Source organism: Oncorhynchus nerka, linkage group LG28 (assembly GCF_034236695.1).
Source record: "Oncorhynchus nerka isolate Pitt River linkage group LG28, Oner_Uvic_2.0, whole genome shotgun sequence".
NCBI classification, from domain to species: domain Eukaryota; kingdom Metazoa; phylum Chordata; class Actinopteri; order Salmoniformes; family Salmonidae; genus Oncorhynchus; species Oncorhynchus nerka.
In genome coordinates, this window is record NC_088423.1 from 30,596,313 (window position 1) to 30,614,057 (window position 17,745).

Sequence of the window (17,745 nt, forward strand, 5' to 3'; positions counted from 1 at the left end):
ATGACATGTAAAAGATAGGCTATCAACCATGTTGTTATTCAGAGATGACGATGATGAGGAGGTGTAAGAAAATAATAGCCTAATCATAACAACAATCATTTGTTTATTTTATTAATATACCACTAGCCCAATTTACTATATTAGCCTATTATTTCAATTAGGCTATGGTTATAATGATTATTATGAATATTGTGAATGGTGTTTTATAATAATTATTATTATTACAAACGCATAGTCTATTTGTAGTGATTTGTGTATTAGCGGCGTTATTAGCCTTATATTCGTTATTATTATAATTTATATAACTAATATTAGTCCTAATATACATCTATTAAATTGTAAAAATGGTTTAAAAACGTTTTTAGTGATATGATTTCAACAGCTTAGAAGTATTTAAATAATGTATTCAGATGGTTTAACATGCATCACCAAACACATCACCTCCACTAAAAATCGAAATTCAAACGCTGTCGGTGGTCGAATGATTTCACTCCCGTCCGTTCAGAGGTTTACAGTCTCTCATAGCCTTCTGTATGGTCGGTCTGTCACTCCTGGAGTATTCCTAAATCGCTCCCACCACCTGAATCTGGGACACATTTTGTCAGCAGCCCCGAAGCATGGCTCCCTCTGTGGTAACTGAACAGCCAGTGTAATTTGACACTTCAACTTGCTGTGGCTCTGTACGGTAGTTGATTCAGTCACTCACACACACCAACGGTACAGTGGGCGCTATTTTCTTGTATTTTAAAGTGAAAAGGAACGCAGTATACACGAGATTCGGGAAAACAAAGTGGATTTCTTCTTCTAGCCGAGGTTCCAAGCTAAAAGTAAGTTCCGTTTCCTTGGTTGTTTCCGTATTCTATCACACCTTGCCGTGGGTTGGTTGCACAGAGAGACAGGATTTTGTGTGTGGTCATTACTGCCTTGGATGGGTTCGCTTCTCGCTGCCCAGACTCAACCCCAGCGCTAACAATAGACTGACCTCCTAGAAGCCAGAGAATCAGAACAGAACTAGCCGTTATATTTAGCCTAAACTGGATAGCGGATTTTGCTATTGTGCCCGAGTCTGTTTAGGAATAAATCCGTCTAGCTAGATCTGATCCATGCACGCGTTTAGCCTACATTGAGCAATGTCTTATCCTCAAGTCACTTTAACATAGTGTGAGACGAGGTAGCCTAGCTAGCTACGAGATACGGAGGTGCATGCTCGTCTGTAGAGATATGATGGGTGCATGATTTCACATTGGTGTATGTGCATGTTTATGGGTTTGTAAAATAGGCTCCATATGCTCGAGAAGGCTGTTTGATTGTTGGTTAAAAAAAAAAAAAAAAAAACGTTAATCAGCTAGCTGAGCAGATGGGAATGTTAATCTTGGAATGTACGGGTATGTCAATAGTTCAGTGAGCAAAAAAAGGCTGGACTGAGTTGACTGCTTTCTAATAGCCTACCTGTTGTAATAATAGCATATCACAAAGACTTGCCGTTAGCTGTATTGGCATGTTCTTAAAGTGTTACAATGAAGGCCTATGTATCTCCCGCTCGCAATATGTATTCTAACTATTCTTTGTAGCCTATCCGTGCCCCGCATAGGTTATTATGTCACTGTTAAAATAACCTTTCTATCTTGCATTATATTTGTTCTATCAGACATGCACAAATGTGCCATTTATTGTGGAAAGCTGATTCATTACAACAACCCTCCAGACTGCGCTATTATACGGCCAAAAGTGGAGCTGAGAGACAAGAGTTTAGCTCTTATGGTTGGGCCGCTGTGTGCAGCGGGCGGCGGAGTCTCTGGCGAGCCCTCCCTGATAAATTCCTCCGTCTGGATGTGAGGCCAGCCGGGGCAGCGGCGGGCGGGCCTCCCGGTGGGTGGGAGGGAGAAGAGGAGGGAGCAGCACTGGCTTCTCTTTCATTACACTCTCCGCTCGGACCATGAGGGGGGAGAGAGAGCAGCCAAGTCACAGCGGAAAAAAACCTGTAGACTGCACTGAACGAACGGGAGGAGAGGGAGGGAGATAATACCCCTTTCCTCTCTCGTTAGTGAAGCAGGGGAGTTGGAGGAAACACTAGTTGGAGCGGCTGCGTTAGTTCAGAGGGAGAGTATGGATGTGTGATTTCACTTCAGATGTCAAGTCAAATGGTATTTGTCACATCTCTACACAACAGGTGACCTTACCGTGAAATGCCTACTTATAAGCCCCTAATCAACAATACAGTTCAATAAATAGTTAAGAAAATATTGACTAAATACACTAAAGTAAATGTATAAAAATGTAAAGGGGCATGGTTAAGTAATCAGATTGATCCCACTTCAGTGAAACTCCTACAGGGCTATTGGCTATTATAGAATCACTGCACATGAATGGTTTGCGTTTATGTTATGATATAGGTCATTTAATGTACACTAATCACAGTTGCAATGTGAAAATATGTACCATGTTGTCACTGTCCTGAACAAAAGTGGAATGTTTTAGGTTCATAATTGATTAATAGATGCAGCGTCTAACAATGTGTTAATAACATGCATTAGTTACAGATTCCAGTTAACAACACGTTTAAAGTGGAAGTAAAGCCTCACACCACACACACCCTATCTCACTGGTCAGTCGAGTTAACAGGTGAAAGTTGTATGAGAGAAGCTCATCCATCCAACCTTTTCATCTATCAGCAGTCATGAAGGAAAGCAGACGAGGAATGAAAGCCAATCAATACAATTGGAACGCAATGCTGTGTTTATGGGCTGTCGGTGTGGATGAGTGGATAAGTGGAGAAAATGAGACAATGAAAGGGAACAAGGAAATTAACCATATATGCATATCGGAACTAGGCATGTATGTGTATTATGATTCTGTTGCTCCTCACTCAGAAATCGGTAGTCTCACCCACAGCCTCAGTACTCAGGAAATGTATACTAGAGCTGGGGCGATAAACCCCAAATTATCGACACTGACCATACCAATCAATTATCGCAAGCATTTTACTGATACCGTTCCTTAAGTTGCCTAAACTAGAAAAATGTGAAGTATAAAATGAAATAAGTTTGCAAATATGGGTGATTGTTAATGGGACAATTGATTGCTATAACCATCAAACTAGTAGTAGTTTTAAGGTGCACAATAATGTTACAAACGTATCTTTCTATTTATCTTTATTGCATCAATTCTGGCAATTTATCGCAATATGGATTTTTGTCAATATCGCCCAGCTCTAATGTATATACTGCCGTTGCTCCTCACTCAATCATAAATCCGTAGTAGTTCCATGCTTCTTCCTCTTCTATCTATTCAAATTCCCCACCCACAGCCTCAGAGCCTAGAGCTGAGCTGAGCTGAGAATTTAGAACCTGCACGACACTATTCACTGCTATGACAGCTTGACTTTTCACCTTAATGTTAGTATTCTATTGTGGAGTATTATGAAATTGTTGGCTGGCGTTCAATCAGACTCACTAGACATGGATTCTCTGTCTGCTTGTGTCTTGCCGTCGGCCCATATACCGCCCACTCCCCTCGCATCCGTCTGTCTGTCCCGTAGCAGAAGACAACCTTTGTTTCTGTCTGTCAGATTCTCTCTGTGTTGTTCAACATATCATAGTTGTTTTTAAAATGCTTCAATTTGCCTTTTGTATATTCTAGAAATGTACAACCGGGAAAATATCTCCAAGTAGAGAAATATGTCAAAGAAAATGCTTCCCCCACAGACCACATTGTCAGTGCTTCATATTAGGGAAATCTAAACTGCATAGAGGTTTACATCATTTGGACATATTACTTCATATCTCAAGTGTTCCATTATAATTTGACTGCATCAGACTCACTCAGTGTTCACTCCATTTAATGTATTATCTCTCTCCAAAAGGTTATTGATTAATTTGACTGCGTAATAGTCTCCTGGTCGTAATTCCATTTGATTTGAATTGTTTGTGCAGCACTAGCTGCAGTTCCGTATTTTCTGGAACTCGACTTGCTGTTGCAAAAATATCAGCTGCTGCTCAGTCACTTCATGGCTCCGCTGCCGGTTGTACACAAAAGAGTTAGAATAAACATAGTTATTTTTCTGTTGTAACGTTAGGCTATTGCAAACATAAGAACGACACAAACAGGTTGTCTAGCAATTTCATGTTATTTTTTCTGGAAGGGTGTTACATGAAGCTATTTAGGCAAGCTAATAGCCTACACAGCATATCAAACAAGCAAGACACAGACAGGCAGTCAATAGCGTTTTTTTAATGTAATTTTTTCATCATCATTGCAACATTGTCTAAACAGGAGGCAGACTGCTGGCTAAATGGGAGCATAACTATAAAGATTACAGAAGCCTTCATATATATTTTCGGAACGTTCTTTCAAATTGCAGCTGTCCAGTAATATGAGGTAGAGAGAGAGGCTACATCATCATATCGATCAAATTGGTTTGGTACATGGTCTTTTTTTAGGATCCCCATTGGCTGTTGCAAAAGCAGCAGCTACTCTTCCTGGGGTCCAGAGGGTTCAGACGATTCACACACCTGTGAGTGCTGCCTGCCTGCTGCCCTGTGAGGCCTATCTATCCATTTACCTCTGCCAATCAGCCTCAGACCAGTCTTCTAGGGGGAAGGTCAACCGGGACCACGCACTCGTTTAATAAGAGCCTTTTCTTCAGTAAGTTATTAGAACAGCTAATAACTTCAGTCTCTAAAAGTGCCTTACCGTGAGAGAGGCAGAGTGAGTGAGTGAGAGAGAGAGTGGTAGATACAGAGAGGTAGAGAAACTGTATGTGTGAGTGAGTGAAGAGAGAAGCAGAAACAGAGAAAGTGAATGTGAGTGAGCAGAGAGAGAGAGATGGGAAATAGAGAACTCACTGGCCTTACCCTGTCACTGGCTTATGCATGTTTGATTTGACGTTCGTTGGTTCTTTGAGTAACGAGTGCAGGGAAGGGAATGTCACAATGGCCACGTCCTGTTCAGTTCCCTTCTGTAGTGACTGTGCTGGAGCAGGGGTCCTTGAATCAGAAATGACACCTGGCTAGGAGGCTATACAGAAACAATAGGAGAGTTGAAGGAGAACAAGGACGAGGAGAACAAAATGTTCCCTACGACCGTCCGTCTGTTTGTCCATCCACCATGACTACCTGCTTGACTGACTGGTTGACTGGCTGGCTGGCTGCCTGCACTCAAGATTTCTCACCATCAGAGGCAATTATCTTCACATTTTTACTGCTGATGAAATCTTCACTCACTGGCAGTGAAGTGTGTGTGATCGGAGAGAGGGATTGTGTGTGTCTTGTTAGTCTGAGCAATGTGCATGTGTATGTTTGTCTTGTAAATCCTGTTCAAACCAGACAAATGCATTGTCCTCATCTTCAGAATGTGTTGTTTTCTTGTGAGTACAGTAGGGTAGGGCTGTGTCCCACATGCACCCTTTCCCCATATAATGCACTACTTTTGTCCACGGCTTTGGTCAAAAGAGAATAAGGTGCCATTTGGGACGCATCCTAGCTCATTAGTCTCTTCTCTGTCTCCATGCTGGGTTGGTGAGTTCAGTGTGTCAGCTTTCCTTTCTGTGAGCTGTCAGGGTCATGTGGCTCTCATTTGATAATATAAACTGGGTGGTTTGAGCCCTGAATGCTGATTGGCTGACAGACCGTATACCACGGGTATGACAAAACATTTATTTTTCTGCTCTAATTACATTGGTAACTAGTTTATAATGGCAATAAGGCTCCTCAGGGTTTTGTGTAATTTTTTTATTAGTATTTTTTTTAACCTTTATTTAACTAGTCAAGTCAGTTAAGAACAAATTCTTATTTTCAATGACGGCCTAGGAACAGTGGGTTAACTGCCTGTTCAGGGGCAGAACGACAGATTTGTACATTGTCAGCTTGGGGGTTTGAAATAGCAACCTTCCGGTTACTAGTCCAACGCTCTAACCACTATGGCCAATATACCACAGCTAAGGGGTGTAACCAGGCACTCCATGTTGCATTGTGCATAAGAACAGCCCTTAGCCGTGGTAAATTGGCTATATACCACACATCCTCAAGCTTTATTGCCTAACCTCTCTGGGATATGCCAAAAGCCAGTGAAAATGCAGAGCGCCAAAATTAAATAAATTGCTATAAAAATCAAACTTTCATGAAATCACACATGCAAGATAGCAAGTTAAAGCTACACTTGTTGTGAATCCAGCCAACATGTCAGATTTCAAAAAGGCTTTTCGGCGAAAGCAAACGATGCTATTATCTGAGGATAGCACCCCAGTAAACAAAGAGAGAAAAGCATATTTAAACCCTGCAGAAGTGACACAAAACACAGAAATAAAAATATAATTCATGCCGTACCTTTGACGAGCTTATTTTGTTGGCACTCCAATATGTCCCATAAACATCACAAATGGTCCTTTTGTTCGATTTAATTCCGTCAATATATATCCAAAATGTCAATTTATTTGGCGCGTTTGATCCAGAAAAACACAGGTTCCAACTTGCGCAACGTGACTACAAAATATCTCAAAAGTTACCTGTAAACTTTGCCAAAACATTTCAAACTACTTTTATAATACAATTTTAGGTATTTTGTAAGGTAAATAATCGATAAAATTGAAGACGGGATGATCTGTGTTCAATACAGGAGGAAAACAAACTGTAGCTAGCTTTCTGGGCACGCGCCTCTGTCTAGCATTACACTTCAAGTTACCCTCGTTCAAGGTGTCCGTACTTCTTCATTACACAATGGAAAAACCTCAACCAATTTCTAAAGACTGTTGACATCCAGTGGAAGCGGTGGGAACTGCAAGAAGGTCCCTTAGAAATCTGGATTCCCAATGAAAACCCATTGAAAAGAGAGTGACCTAAAAAAAAATATCTGAATGGTTTGTCCTCGGGGTTTCACCTGCTAAACAAGTTTTGTTATACTCACAGACATGATTCAAACAGTTTTAGAAACTACAGAGTGTTTTCTATCCAGATCTACTAATAATATGCATATCTTATCTTCTGGGGACGAGTAGCAGGCAGTTTAATTTGGACATGCTTTTCATCCAAAATTCAGAATGCTGCCCCCTATCCTAGAGAAGTTAAATATAGCCTCCCTGATTGTATGCAAGTGTACTACAGCCTCTGCCAAGCCTCTGGACTCAAATGTATTAGTGTGTGTGTGTGTGTGTGTGTGTGTGTGTGTGTGTGTGTGTGTGTGTGTGTGTGTGTGTGTGTGAGAGAGATGGAGAGTTATGGTTTATAGACTGTATGAAGGAGGTAGAATCACATCCAACATGCCCTCTAGGGATACATACTGTACTTGTTCTCTGACATAGACATTTGCATAGACATTTGTACACAGAGCGAATGTCAAATGTTAGAAGATATTTGGGTGTTGTGTAATAGAGAGAAGAAGACTTCCTGAATTACATTCACATTATTCTAAATGAATGTCACAGGAAATCATCAATTACAAAACATGTCATACTAGCATTTGTGAATGACGGGCCCTATTCAATCAAAACTGCTATGCATGCAGTATCCACATTTCCTGAGTAAGGAATATTCAGGCAGTAATAGGCGAGGCGAGTTCGTTACACTAATATACAGATGAGTTTCTGTTTTTGTTGCACACTGTAAACATTGTTTAGTTGTTTGCCCACATGTCCCAAGATCAAATTGGCATGCCACTGCAAAACCCACTTCCCTGGACAGCTCTGTCTCTCCCTGCCTGCCTGCCTTCGAGAGTGTGTCCTTTAGAGAGAGAGAGAGAGAGTGTGTGAGAGAGAGTGTGTGACTGTGACGTGTTTGTGCTCTCTGTGTGCATTAGTGTGTGTGTGGGACACCCTCCCCTCATTGTGACTCTGGCAGTGTGAGGCAGGCTGTTTCCCTGTGTGTGTGTGTGTGTGTGTGTGTGTGTGGCTGTTTCCCAGGGTTCTAAGCCCTGCCGGTCCTTTCATACCCCTGCTGCCTGGGCGGCTCAGATAAAGAGACATATTTAAAACCTCCTCCCTCGCTGTGGAGAGAGGGAGCGAGAGAAAGAGAGAGCGAGAGAAAGAGACAGGGAGAAAGAGAGAGAGTGGGATATGAGAGCAAAAGAGAGAGCAAAGAGGGCAGGAGGAAAAGCGTATTTGTCTCATCCTATGACAGCTGTTGTGTACATGTCTAATTAAAATAGTTGAATCACTTCAGTGATTCAGTGACATCATATCACTCATAAATACTGTATATCTAAACTAGAGGTCGATTATGATTTTTCAACACCGACACCGATTATTTGACAACCAAAAAAGCCGATACCGATTAATCGGCCAATTTAAAAAATTTTGATTTATTTGTAATAATGATAATTACAACAATACTGAATGAACACTTTTTTAACTTAATATAATACATCAATAAAATCAATTTAGCCTCAAGTAAATAATGAAACATGTTATATTTGGTTTAAATAATGCAAAAACAAAGTGTTGGAGAAGAAAGTAAAAGTGCAATATGTGCCATGTAAGAAAGCTAACGTTTCAGTTCCTTGCTCAGAACATGAGAACATATGAAAGCTGGTGGTTCCTTTTAACATGAGTCTTCAATATTCCCAGGTAAGAAGTTTTAGATTATAGTTATTATAGGAATTATAGGACTATTTCCCTCTATACCATTTGTATTTAATTAACCTTTGACTATTGGATGTTCTTATAGGCACTTTAGTATTGCCAGTGTAACAGTATAGCTTTCGTCCCTCTCCTCGCTCCTACCTGGGCTCGAACCAGCAACACAACGACAACAGCCACCCTCGAAGCAGCGTTACCCATGCAGAGCAAGGGGAACAACTACTAGAAGGCTCAGCGCAAGTGACGTTTGAAATGCTATTAGCGCGCGCTAACTAGCTAGCCATTTCACTTCGGTTACACCAGCCTCATCTCGGGAGTTGATAGGCTTGAAGTCATAAACAGCGCAATGTTTGACGCACAACAAAGAGCTGCTGGCAAAATGCTGTTTGAATGAATGTTTATGCGCCTGCTGGTACCTACCACTGCTCAGTCAGATACTTAGATACTTGTATGCTTGTATGCTCAGTCAGATTATATGCAACGCAGGAAACGCTAGATAACATCTAGTAATATCATCAACCATGTGTAGTTAACTAGTGATTATGATTGATTGTTTATTACAGTGGGGCAAAAAAGTATTTAGTCAGCCACCAATTGTGCAAGTTCTCCCACTTAAAAAGATGAGAGAGGCCTGTAATTGTCATCATAGGTACACTTCAACTATGACAGACAAAATGAGAAAAAAAATCCAGAAAATCACATTGTAGGATTTTTAATGAATTTATTTGCAAATTATGGTGGAAAATAAGTATTTGGTCACCTACAAACAAGCAAGATTTCTGGCTCTCACAGACCTGTAACTTCTTCTTTAAGAGGCTCCTCTGTCCTCCACTGGTTATCTGTATTATTGGCACCTGTTTGAACTTGTTATCAGTATAAAAGACACCTGTCCACAACCTCAAACAGTCACACTCCAAACTCCACTATGGCTAAGACCAAAGAGATGTCAAAGGACACCAGAAACAAAATTGTAGACCTACACCAGGTTGGGAAGACTGAATCTGCAATAGGTAAGCAGCTTGGTTTGAAGAAATCAACTGTGGGAGCAATTATTAGGAAATGGAAGACATACAAGACCACTGATAATCTCCCTCGATCTGGGGCTCCACGCAAGATCTCACCCCGTGGGGTCAAAATGATCACAAGAACGGTAAGCAAAATTCCCAGAACCACACGTGGGGACCTAGTGAATGACCTGCAGAGAGCTGGGATCAAAGTAACAAAGCCTACCATCAGTAACACACTACGCCGCCAGGGACTCAAATCCTGCAGTGCCAGACGTGTCCCCCTGCTTAAGCCAGTACATGTCCAGGCCTGTCTGAAGTTTGCTAGAGAGCATTTGGATGATCCAGAAGAAGATTGGGAGAATGTCATATGGTCAGATAAAAACAAAATATAACTTTTTGGTAAAACTCAACTCGTCGTGTTTGGAGGACAAAGAATGCTGAGTTGCATCCAAAGAACACCATACCTACTGTGATGCATGGGGGTGGAAACATCATGCTTTGGGGCTGTTTTTCTGCAAAGGGACCAGGACGACTGATCCGTGTAAAGGAAAGAATGAAAGGGGCCATGTATCGTGAGATTTTGAGTGAAAACCTCTTTCCATCAGCAAGGGCTTTGAAGATGAAACGTGGCTGGGTCTTTCAGCATGACAATGATCCCAAACACACCGCCCGGGCAACGAAGGAGTGGCTTCGTAAGAAGCATTTCAAGGTCCTGGAGTGGCCTAGCCAGTCTCCAGATCTCAACCCCATAGAAAATCTTTGGAGGGAGTTGAAAGTCCGTGTTGCCCAGCAACAGCCTCAAAACCTCACGGCTCTAGAGGAGATCTGCATGGAGGAATGGGCCAAAATACCAGCAACAGTGTGTGAAAACCTTGTGAAGACTTACAGAAAATGTTTGACCTCTGTCATTACCAAAAAAGGGTATATAACAAAGTATTGAGATAAACTTTTGTTATTGACCAAATACTTATTTTCCACCATAATTTGCAAATCAATTCATTAAAAATCCTACAATGTGATTTTCAGGATTTTTTTTCTCATTTTGTCTGTCGTAGTTGAAGTGTACCTAATGATGAAAATTACTGGCCTCTCTCATCTTTTTAAGTGGGAGAACTTGCACAATTGGTGGCAGACTAAATACTTTATTGCCCCACTGTATAAGATACGTTTAATGCTAGCTAGCAACTTACCTTGACTTACTGCATTCGCTTAACAGGCAGTCTCCTTGTGGAGTGCAACGAGAGAGAGGCAGGTCGTTATCGCGTTGGACTAGTTAACTGTAAGGTTGCAAGATTGGATCCCCCGAGCTGACAAGGTGAAAATCTGTTGTTCTGCCCCTGAACACGGCAGTTAACCCACCGTTCCTAGGCCGTCGTTGATAATAAGAATGTGTTATTAACTAACTTGCCTAGTAAATAAAGGTATATAAAAAAAATTGAAATCGGCAAATCGGCACCCCAAAATACCGATTTCCGATTGTTATGAAAACTTGAAATCGGCCCTAATTAATCGATCGACCTCTAATCTAAACTACAGAAATAAAACTATATTGAAAATGTATTGTTAACCTCTTGAAGCGAGGGGGCACTATTTTTACGTTTGGAAAAATAACGTTCCCAAAGTAAACGGCCTATTTCTCAGGACCAGATGCTAGAATATGCATATAATTGACAGCTTAGGATAGAAAACACTCTAAAGTTTCCAAAACTGTAAAAATATTGTCCGTGAGTATAACAGAACGGATATTGCAGGCGCAAGCCTGAGAAAAATCCAATCAGGAAGTGACTCTTATTTTGAAACCTATGTGTTCCTATGCATCCCTATTGACCATTGAAAGGGATATCAACCAGATTCCTTTTTCTATGGCTTCCCTGAGGTGTCAACACCCTTTAGACATAATTTCAGGCCTTTATTTTGAAGAATGAGCGTGAACGACCACATTACGTAAGTGGTCAGGTGGGGGCTCTCAGAGTGATTTTTGCGCAAAAGAGAGAGGCGGCCATTGTTCCTCCCGGTCCTAGTGAAAAGCCAACTGTCCCGGTTGATATATTATCGAATAGATATTTGAAAAACACCTTGAGGATTGATTATAAAAAACTTTGCCATGTTCCTGTCAACATTATGGATATAATTTGGAATTTTTGTCTGCGTTGTCATGACCGCTATTTCCGGTGGATTCCTGGGCATAACGCACCAAACTAACGGAGGTATTTGGATATAAAAAATATCTTTGTGGAACAAAATGAACATTTGCTGTCTAACTGGGAGTCTCGTGAGTGAAAACATCCGAAGATCATCAAAGGTAAACGGTTAATTTGATTGCTTTTCTGATTTTCGTGACCAAGCTTCCTGATGCTAAGTGTACATAATGCTATGCTAGGCTGTCGATAAACTTGTATTGCTTTCGCTGTAAAAGCATTTAAAAATCTGAGATGACAGGGTGATTAACAAAAGGCTAAGCTGTGTTTCGCTATATTTCACTTGTGATTTCATGAATATGAATATTTTCTTGTAATATTTTTTGATTGTTGCGCTATGCTAATCAGCGGTTGCTGAATGCAAATATACCGTATTCAGGATGGGTAGTTCTAAGAGGTTTTTAATACTTAGTCTTTAATCAATTACCAGTTACCATATCTGCAATCAATCTCCCCGGTTTATCAGCAAATCGATGTGTTTCACCAGATACAGTATTATGTTCCTCTCTCCCATGCAGTAGTAGAATGGCTGTTGTTCCTAGAAGACAGAAGCCATTGTTGAACTGATCGTTTATCATTTCAGTAATGGGAGCAGACTAATCATGTGTGTGTGTGCGTGTATTCTGGAGACTAGCGAGGATCCACTGCGTGGTGCTTGCCAGGGCCCATCCTCCAAAACAATGTTTGTCATTGTCTTCCCATGCCATCTGTTGAAAAACAACGGCACTCTCTCAAAATGATATAAAGATGCTCAAATCCCGGTTTCTTAGGAACATATGTGTATAAACCAAGAACAACAAAAGGCTATAGGAAGCAAGGCAGATGACTTCAAATTTAGCTGAATTTGGAATTGTCAGGGCAGCGAACTCTAGAGTCAGTTGGTTTGGGAACACTTTCTATGAAGTACAAATGTATAATCAGGGGCGCAACTTTTACTGGGGACGGAGCGGGCATGTCCCTCCCACATTCTGAAATTGCATTTAGTCCCCCCCAAGTTTTATCATTGGAATGTGATTATAAAACGAGGCAACGGTGTGCTTTAGGACCATGTGGACGCCTCCGAATGCCGGGTAGGCTGTTTGGAGTGTTTATCCGACTGGATTAAATAAAAAATAAAAATACAAATCTAAAACCAAAGTGGCGCCCCTGCATATAATACTTCATAACATCCTTTATAGTGCCTTATAATGCACATAAAATGTAATGTTATTTCCCTAACAACTGTTAGGAGTTTCACCTTTCTGCTTCCTAATAGATGAAGAAAGGAAAAGCTGATCCCAGATCTGTGTATAGTGTGCTGGATGAGATTGTAAAGAGCAGACACGGACAGGGATTAGGCCTAAGAATTAGGGCTTGCCTGTCTGTGTACTGTACGCACACACCTTTCTGGATGTCATGTTGGAAGTACATGTCTTCCTGATATCTCTTATCAAAATAATTGTATATCATGAGAGGAGTGTGTCTGTGTGTGTGTGTGTATGCGACAAAGCGTCAGAGTGTGATGGGGGTGGGGGGGGGTTCCTTCCTGTCTTTATTTTCTCTGGAATTCCTTTGTTTTTGGAAGTCCGGAACGGAACAGGAGAAACTGAATCTGTGTGTTGCCTCGGGGCATGTTCTCCTTGAAAAGACACACACTGCCGCAAATAGGTTTGTGTGGCTGCTGTTTTCAAAGCCAGGAACAGCCAAGGTGCTTTTCTCCTCTCAGCATATAACAGTTCAGCAGGCAACAAAACAGATACTGCTACTTCTGCAGAAATATTTTTAAAGGATCCTATTAGCACTAGCTATGCTGCCTTTAGGCCGCTAGTTTACTAAAGGTTTAACCCTCGCACACTCATGTTGAAGCTGTCCTCAATACCTCAAAGTTAGACTTTGTCAATTAAAAGGTTAACTCTCAACCCCAATTTCAACCTTTGCCCAAACCCTTCAAATAAAATAAAAAATACATTCAGGTGAGAAGTTGTAGGTGGGGCATTTTCTCATAAATATTCATTTTGGGGGAGGGTAAGCATAGTTGTAGCTGATCCCAACACTTTCTTACTACTTTTCTTGCATACTTACCAGAAGTCTATGGAAGTCTACGAGTGATTTAATTAAATCTTAAATTGTAATGGGCAAAAGATAAATCAATATCATGTTTGCAATATCATGTTTCCCTTTCCTAAATGGGTATGCATTTTTTGTGACAAAATTCAAATTCGAAGTAATATATTAAATTATAATGTTCATGAGGATGCATAATGCCTGCCAATTTGAAAAATAAAAATAAAAACGGTGTTTAATATTTAATTTCCAGTAGTGCTGAGCGATTAACCGACATTTCGGTTATTTTTCGTTTTTTAAACAAACTAATTGACAGAGGTTGGTTCAATTATTTGAATTCCTTTTTGTTTGTTTTTATCTGTGAGCTCAATGTGCTGTTTCTGTAGAGATAAATCAGATCAAGTCTGAACAGTGCGATGTAGTAGGGAGTTGTAGTTTCCACAGCCCAATATTCTACATCGTTTATCTCAGAGAACATGTTAAGTTTTTACTACAATAACCATAATCCATTGCGTGGCTTCTTAAACTGGCCGTTGTGTGGTGAAAGACAGAAAGATTGAAAAAAGAGAGAATGTGTGATATAGAGAGATAGAAAGCAGTTGCTTTACGAGCCTGAAAATACATGATCTAAGTGACAGTTGGTATTTAGCAGTCAGAAAAGTTTGCCTTGTTTACTTCGAAGAACTACTAAAATAGTGATTTTTGTCAGACAGTATAGGTAGCAGCTTTATATAAGACGATGACTTGGGATGAAATAATGTCATCAAGTAAAACAAATATTTTAGTAAAGTAAAGTAATAATAAATTATGGTTAATAAGTGATAAGCAGTACCATCATGGGACTTAATTGTTTTATTCTGTGTTGTTACAGCATTCAACCCACATAATGCATAACACATTTAATATCTAAAACAATTATCAAAACCGAAAAACCTTGATTATTTTTTAATAATCGAATCGAATCCAAACCGACCTCAAAAAGCACTAATCGCTCAGCACTCGTTTCCATGGTACTATCCAGTACAACACTGATTCGTAAAAACATGTACATGGTTAAATGAAAAATAATTTCTCATGTTTGCCATTTTCTTTCCTTGTTGTAACAGCATGAATTGTGACAAAAATAAAAAATATTTCTACTCTTCCATGTGGTTTAAGACAAAATTCAAATGATTAATCAAATTTGATAAATCAATCGCAATGCTTCATTTTGCTATATTGTTTCCTGATTTCTCCTTTGTGTTTTCATTTTTGATGTGTGTTAGACCTATTAATCAAACACGGTGGGCGGGGTTTTGGTAACGTGCGGCGGAAGAGGTTGCCTTGATCAGAGAAGAAGAGGCAAAGATGTACTATACACTAGAGCTCAACCGATTATGATTTTTCCATGCCGATACTGATACCGATTTATTTGAGAGACAAAAAAACCGTTACCGATTAATTGGCCAATTTTGTTTATTTTATTTTATTTGTAATAATGACAATTACAACAATACTGAATTAACACTTATTGTAACTTAATATAATACATCAATAAAATCAATTTAGCCTCAAATAAATAATGAAACTTATTACATTTGGTTTAAATAATGCAAAAACAAAGTGTTGGAGAAGAAAGTAAAAGTGCAATATGTGCCATGTAAGAAAGCTAACGTTTAAGTTCCTTGCTCAGAACATGAGAACATATGAAAGCTGGTGGTTCCTTTTAACATGTGTCTTCAATATTCCCAGGTAAGAAGTTTTAGGTTGTAGTTATTATAGGAATTATAGGACTATTTCTCTCTATACGATTTGTATTTCATATACCTTTGACTATTGGACGTTCTTATAGGCACTTTAGTATTGCCAGTGTAACAGTATAGCTTCTGTCCCTCTCCTCGCTCCTACCTGGGCTCGAACCAGGAACACATCGACAACAGCCACCCTCGAAGCAGCGTTACCCATGCAGAGCAAGGGGAACAACCACTCCAAGTCTCAGAGCAAGTGGTTTTAAACGCTATTAGCGCGCACCCTGCTAACTAGCTAGCCATTTCACATCGGTTACACCAGCCTAATCTCGGGAGTTGATAGGCTTAAAGTCATAAACAGCACAATGCTTGAAGCATTGCGAAGAGCTGCTAGCAAACGCACTAAATTGCTGTTTGAATGAATGTTTACAAGCCTGCTGGTGCCTACCATCGCTCAGTCAGACTGCTCAAATCATAGACTTAATTATTACATAATAACACACAGAAATACAAGCCTTTGGTCATTAAAATGGTTGAATCCGGAAACTATCATTTCAAAAAACAAAACATTTATTCTTTCAGTGAAATACGGAACCGTTCCGTATTTTATCTAACGGATGGCATCCCTAAGTCTACATATTCCTGTTACATTGTACAACCTTCAATGGTATGACATAATTATGTACAATTCTGGCAAATTAATTATGGCCTTTGTTAGGAATAAATGGACTTCACACAGTTCGCAATGAGCCATGTGGACCAAACTGCTGCATATAACCTGACTGCTTGCACGGAACTCAAGAGAAGTGACAATTTCCATAGTTATAAGAAATTCATGTTAGCAGGCAATATTAACAAAATATGTAGGTTTAAAAATATATACTTGTGTATTGATTTTAAAGAAAGTCGTTGATGTTTATGGTTAGGTACATTGGTGCAACGACAGTGCTTTTTCGCAAATGTGCTTGTTAAATCATCACCCGTTTGTCGAAGTAGGCTGTGATTTGATGAGAAGTTAACAGGCACCGCATCGATTATATGCAACGCAGGACAAGCTAGATAAACTAGTAATATCATCAACCATGTGTAGTTAACTAGTGATTATGTTAAGATTGATTGTTTTTTTATAAGATAAGTTTAATGCTAGCTAGCAACTTACCTTGGCTTCTTGCTGCCCTTGCGTAACAGGTAGTCAGGCTCCTCGTGGAGTGCAATGTAAGGCAGGTGGTTAGAGCGTTGGACTAGTATCCGGAAGGTTGCAAAAACGAATCCCCGAGCTGACATGGTAAAAATCTGTCGTTCTGCCCCTGAACAAGGCAGTTAACCTGTTTGGGGTAGGGGGGCAGCATTTTCACTTTTGGATAAATAGCGTGCCCAAACTGAACTGCCTCCTACTCTGACCCAGATCCTAATATATGCATATTATTATTTGTATTTAATAGAAAACACTCTGAAGTTTCTAAAACTGTTTGAATCATGTCTGTGAGTATAACATAACTTATTTAGCAGGTGAAACCCCAAGGACAAACCATTCAGATTTTGTTTTTTAAAGTCACTGTCTTTTCAATATGTTTTCATGGGGAATACAGAATTCTAATCGACTTTCCTGCAGTTCCTACCGCTTCCACTGGATGTCACCAGTTTGTAGAAATTGGTTGAGGTTTTTCCTTTGTGTAATGAAGAAGTACCATAGCTCAGAACGAACGTCACTTCATGTGTACCTTTTGATAGAGGCCCGTAACCAGAAAAGTAGCGTCAGTTTGTTTTGCTCCTGTATTGAACACAGATCATCCCGTCTTCAATTTGATTGATTATATACGTTTAGAAATACCTAAAGTTGTATTACAAAAGTAGTTTGAAATGTTTTGGCAAAGTTTACAGGTAACTTTTGAGATATTTTGTAGCGACGTTGTGTAAGTTGGAAGCTGTGTTTTTCTGGATCAAATGCGCCAAATAAATGGACATTTTGGATATATATTGACGGAATTAATCGAACAAAAGGACCATTTGTGATGTTTATGGGACATATAGGAGTGCCAACAAAATAAGCTCGTCAAAGGTAAGGCATGATTTATATTTTATTTCTGCGTTTTGTGTCGCGCCTGCAGAGTTGAAATATGCTACTCTCATTGTTTACTGTTGTGCTATCATCAGATAATAGCATCTTATGCTTTCGCCGAAAAGCCTTTTTGAAATCTGACATG

At 39.9% G+C, this 17,745-nt stretch overlaps 1 protein-coding gene across 1 annotated transcript in view; it reads left to right on the plus strand.

Annotated features, from left to right (window-relative positions):
- The first annotated feature begins 642 nt into the window (after positions 1 to 642).
- Positions 643 to 17,745, plus strand: part of LOC115113857 (zinc finger MIZ domain-containing protein 1) — a 219,891-nt gene continuing 202,788 nt past the window's right edge. The window contains 1 exon segment of the mRNA XM_065012756.1: positions 643 to 827. The gene's annotated coding sequence lies outside the window, so the exon portion shown is untranslated.